Source organism: Varroa destructor, unplaced genomic scaffold, assembly GCF_002443255.2.
Source record: "Varroa destructor unplaced genomic scaffold, Vdes_3.0 BEIS01000004.1, whole genome shotgun sequence".
NCBI lineage: Eukaryota > Metazoa > Arthropoda > Arachnida > Mesostigmata > Varroidae > Varroa > Varroa destructor.
In genome coordinates this window covers 25,725,364-25,731,363 of record NW_019211457.1, presented here as the reverse complement: position 1 = coordinate 25,731,363, position 6,000 = coordinate 25,725,364, and positions in this window count along the sequence as shown.

Here is a 6,000-nt window from a genome sequence, read left to right as displayed (position 1 = left end):
AAGTCCAGTGGTCGTATATTTTATGATGACATCGCCTATGTAGAAGAGGACCTGTGTCTTGCGCGAATACCATGCGTCGGACAAAGTCGACCGTCGTGAAGGCCGTTAAGCCCATTACAGCGACCTGGATTAGCAATACAGCGAACCACTGCCAGCCCAAGTAGGACAGAAAACTTGGAGGTGGATTAGGAGCTAATTTTATGTCCAATAGTTCTTGGACGTCCTTAAGAGTTACGTGACCCTGCTCTTCTGCACCAACTTTTCGTCTTATAGCGTCCAATTGAAGTAAAAGGTATTTTAGTGCCGCTTTTATGGATCGGAGATCCTCGCGCACGTACTGGGCCTCTTTGAGCGTCCATCTATCTTGTATGTAACTAACGATTCCTTCTCCGAACTTCAACAGTGAGTCGATCATTTCTTACTTATTGTACAATTAAATACACTACCAATGAGGTAATGCGTGTGCGTCTCAGAACTTATTTTAATCTGGCTAAGTTTCGTTATTTTAAACATTTTGACAGTTAAAGTGAATTCTTTACGCAAACTACCATTTTTTCCATATACGCATCGGTCTTGCGGGCGAGTTCCTATTACTAGCTAACTCAATCATGGACTGCTTGTGTTGCCACTCGTTGTGCTTTGATTCGTCAATGATCACAATTTAGACCTAGGTACGCTTGTTTGACATTAGGACACCAAAGGACGACCCCACGGATGTATGTCTTTTAGATGGCGGCCGATGTACGATTTATTCTTCTTCTCAATTGGCTTTTGTGTTAGTTCTCTTGCGGGTCGTAGTTGCAAAAAGTTCACTTCGCCAAGTCGAACCATTATATTCATAAAAATGTCAAGGGACCGATTTAAATCCAGAGAGGTAGTCTGGTTTCGTGTGGATTGAGGATGAGGTGTCAACAAAAAACTGAAATTCATGTCAGGAAGAGTTCTAAGGCATGATTGAAGATGATCGCAAAGGTAAATTTAGTTGATAGTTGAGCATACTCAATTGGCGTCGACAAAACAATATTTTTGATAACGGGGTCTTCGAATGGAGGGAACGTATGACGCATCAAAGTCAATTATTTCTGGTACTATCAGAAAATTGCATCCAGACAATGGCGCTGCCGAAACGCAAACAAAAAGTTGCTTATATCCACCTTTGTAACAAATATCGATTATTTCTATTACGATTTATACGAGTGTCACAGTGTTTTTGATTTAGATGGACACACAGTCGAAAGATTTAGCTACCGAACGATCCGAGATATATCATTATAAAAAAAAACTATCGGGCTTTCGAGCTGACGAGGAGACAGGGATTAAACCGAATATTTGTACTACTTTGCGCCAGAATACGACTAGGGACATTGTGTATCTTAAACTTTAAGCAGAACTTTTCTTATCATCACGCAATTCCAAATATCACATATATATATATATATATATATATATATATATATATATATATATATACAACATGAGCCTGCGTACTCGAGAACCGTTATCCATTCAACAACCTTAACCATTTTTATCTTCTCACAAATTTCGTCCATTGAACCAGCAGAACCTCACTGAAGTAATAATTCGCCTTTAGTAGCAGTGTCTTCTATTTTCACATAGTGTGTACCCGAGCCACCGTGCAATCGTATGGCCATTACCGAAAGACAGGGTCCACGTTTCAGTGAAGTCAGAATAACGACACACTCACTACGCCTGCACCAGCTGATGTTACTACCGCTGAAGTCCGAACAGTCTTCGTAGGGGTCACGGATTGCGCGTGCAGGCGTACATGGACTTCGTAACCTACTTAAAAGTCTAGAAAGGAACCCAGAAACACACATTGTTTCCTATTGAAAATGGCCAACAATAGCATCGATCCAAGAACGACGTATGGGACAGCTTTAACTGGCGACTTTGGAAGCAAACGAAACTACAGTGACTTACTTGACTTGATAGACAGACGGGATATCCAATTGAATCAAACAAAGAAAAGAACACTTCTTTTTTGTTTTTATCGTCTCAACAAACTGTTCACGGTTTGTACGAAAGCAGCATAGGGACTCGTTGACTTGGACAAAAACTAAATGCATGTGCCCTATGAACAATGAAATTTATCAAAATGACGAAATCAATCAGGGTCTTCGACCCTAAACGGACATCCTATTTTTTTCATGCAAGGCGACTCGCAAGTAATGGCAGTTTAGTAGGCAAGAATAGCAAACTTCTGTCTAATATTAGAAAAAAAAAAAAAAAAAACTGGAAAATCCAGTCCAATAGTAGCTTTTATTCAGACTCCTGTATATTATTATTGATCAGTTTATACAAGTTTAAGAGTACAGCCTAGCTGTTTCTAGAATTGTTGTGAATTCAAGTCGAATGGTAAAACACCAAAGATTAATCCGGCGTTTTTCTAGTGTCATAGTCTAGCGATATGTCGTAATAATCGTATAGCGATAAACTAAAAACACCATAAAAAAAAAAACTGAAACGTATAGTCTACCCCTATATTATTCAATTACTTCTTTTTCCACTGAACGTGATTTGAACTCAAGGAACCGGACAAACCCACGAGCTTAATCGGAAAAGTTCGTGATCTGGCACCTCCACGTTTTCGTTACGACACAATGGTCTGGCAGAACCTAGCTATATATGGCTTTGGTCTAGCTTAATAAAATGAAAAAGACCATTTTCAACCTAAACACTCTCTCTATAGGTTTTAACTTTTACGTCCGCTAGCGCCACTAAGTCGCTAGACCACAACATGCCCTACGAATTAGCAGTAAAACACGTTACCCACTACGCTGTCTCTAGGACACCTTTTTTTTTTGACTAGTTGATCCCTTAACTCTTACCCTTCGACGACGATGTACGACCACCTGCCTAAACGCTCTATATTCCGATCACTTCTACCAGTCTGAGGTCATCGCCGGTTATTAAATTACTGGAATTAAATATATGGAATATGTGTACGATTTGTTTGATACTGTACAGTTATATCACGCTTCGTAAATTGTCCGTGTTCATCGGTAAAACGCTGTATTTTATTAGAGAAAAACTATGTATTCCCCTAGGTTAGGGTTTACCGAGTAAACCCTAATCTAGGAGAAATAGTCTTGTTGCAAGGGGAGCTAATATAACTCTTACGATTATGATGAATTATTTTGTCACCGGTGCTAAAACATCACGAATTCACACTGAATGGTAATTTTTTATTATTGGTTTAGACACTCGTTCTTACCGATTATATAGATTGTAGTTTCGCATTTTTAGGCATGCATCTCTATATATGTATAGTGTTTGTTTCAGCATGCCTACAGCCATTGGATTATTTCGAATAATATGTTTTCGGCGTAGTAAAGTATATTATTATGTTAATAAAAATCGTTTCTCTGAACTTCTGCTTTTAGAAGAGGATTGACTCCTAGTTACTCGTCTGTCACTTAAAACTTAATTATGGGAACTTTGTCGCTATGGTTAGGATCGTAAACTTATGTAAGTGGATAGTCGATGCCGGGTGGAGAGTCTCATAAACGTGTTCTTCTCAATGTTGTCTAATCCTATTTTAGACAGCAGTAACCAAATGCATCGAAGAGTATACTAATAAAATGGAAGCAAGGGGCTCTTGAAGTAATATTAGATCACCTCTTTTTACAGGTTACCCTTTTTTGTATCGTTAATTATCGAGGTAACTGAGTTAGCAGAGCCGTTTCGGCCAATGCAAGCCTCGAACGTTCAGAAGCGCGAACGAGTTGTGCAAAATACGGGCAATTTCTCTAATTAATATTAGCTATCTAGTGCATCAGCTTAGTACAATCGCGGTAATGGATCGCGCTATTTATAAAGCTTTAAAAAGGAATAGCAAATTTCAGGCATGAGAACTTTGGCACTTGACCTTCAGCAGTAGATCAAGTAAGCTTCTGTTTATATATTAAATTCGTTCATTAGGTTTATAAATTGCCCCTATGCTAGTGCACCAACAACGTGTTTGCCTACTAAAATTAAGGTCGTATAGTAGCCTAGGTTCGAGTTCCCTCATAGATAGGCCTCGTTTCGTAGTGGGAGCCACCATCTAATTCAATGGCTAGCGGGAACGTGAAACATTTGAGCCTATAGATTCGACAAGTGTGAATAGTTTTTCCTATCAACGAATCATTTGAAATAGCCCTTTTCCGCAACAACAGATTTTGATGTGTTTAGATATATATGATTATCATAATTTCATATTATGATTGCACCCTCAAAACTGATCAGACTTTCTATGACGGTCGGTTTGGGCTTCGGAACGCAATACTAGCTGATAGCTGTTTTTGGAGATCTGAGATCGACGCATTTTTTGTGTGTGTGAATTTGCAAGATTCCCAGTGTAACTTTATGTTCCTATAAATTTAGGACGTGCGGGCTTTATCGATACCGTGAGCAACTTACTGAGAATGCACGTTCTCTTTAATTAATCAAATGGTACGGTTAAGTTGAATGTTTTCGCAGGTTTCCTGTTCGCTCTTCCAAGATGGCAGAGGTCGTCATCTGTATCCTTTCTAGTATAGGTATATTAATAAGTGCTTAAATTTGCTGTGGTATCGACGACTTGAGTGACTTCATAAGAAACGAATATTATTCAATTTATTTATCTAGAACAAAGCTCGTTCTGTGTTGCCTTTGTTTCCTCAACGAAGGTTTCACGGTTTTTTTGTCTTGCTTGCGCGAAAGCACTAGTGGACTCGGACAAAATCGTGGTCCTGAAAACATGGGCAAAGAAGCTATTAGCCCAACGCGGAACCAGGTTAGTTACCGGCGTGATGAACGATGCTAGACTGGAGATAGAAACTGACAGTTAGCATTTACCGGCCCGGCAATACCGCAGAGCACTGCATCTAATCCGAAAATCAAATGAGGCCGTGTTCGTCTATGGCCCAACCAAACGATGCGTCCCGTTTCGGTGGTATAGCTGATATTTCTTCGATTTTCGAAATGATCTTTTACCCTTGCTCTGTTACTGCATGTGACCTATAAACAATGAGATTCACTAAACTGATGAAGTCAGTAGCTGAATATCTGCAGTGTTACAATTGCAATCATCATACAAAGGTGCTCTTTTCTACCGAACACGATTTCGTATTTCTGTACTGCTATAGCAAAGAAAATGCTAAAGAGGGAATTGTAATTATGGAGAAAGCACAAAGTGCAGTACAAAACGGGGTGGACTTATTGCCGTTGCATCGCAACGTATTTACCGTAATTCTGTGCTCACGAAGAACCTTGGACGACTAAATAACGCTTCGCCGTAATGCAGTGACCTGAGCGTATGGCATGTTCTCAGTGCTCCATAAAAAATCATCACAAGCTTCTCTGTCAATCGCTCCCAATCAATTCAGGTAACAAAAAAATATTATGTCACCGAAGTTTGTTTATGTAACGAATATGTGTGTATATATAACGTTACATCGCGTACCGGTATATTTAATCCAAGACATTTCTATCATTATTGTTCCATAGGAATAATCCGAATCAATCGCGTCTGTGCCGGCATTAATGCAATATCTTACCCAACTATCTATAGCTACAGTTATTCGAGTTCAGGTTTTGAAGTTCGCATTTGAAAAAGCGAAGGGACAGAACTCTGCAGCGTGTGTATGACAAACGGGTCTGATTGGCCATTTGTTGAGTGGACACCAAAGACCGTTGTCACCTTGGTGACCATCAGCTGCTCGATGGAACTTTGGCGGCGATTGATTTGTTGGGTTTTTGCCGTCGAAGTATCATTTTGCTTTACGGCGGTAATCGAGTGGTGTATCTTTCGGTAGCGTAGTGGCTGGAAAGACACGCTATACGTGACCGTTGTTGGTAACCAATGTACGTTCTTAAATGATAAAATATGGACATCCGTTCAAAAATGAACGCGTAAATTGTTAGCGTGAACTTGTCTAGATGTCTGCCCAAGGTAAGCCCTTTCCGATGTACAAGCATATCTAGCTGAAGCTCGCAAGCAATGCTGCGAATTAGAAT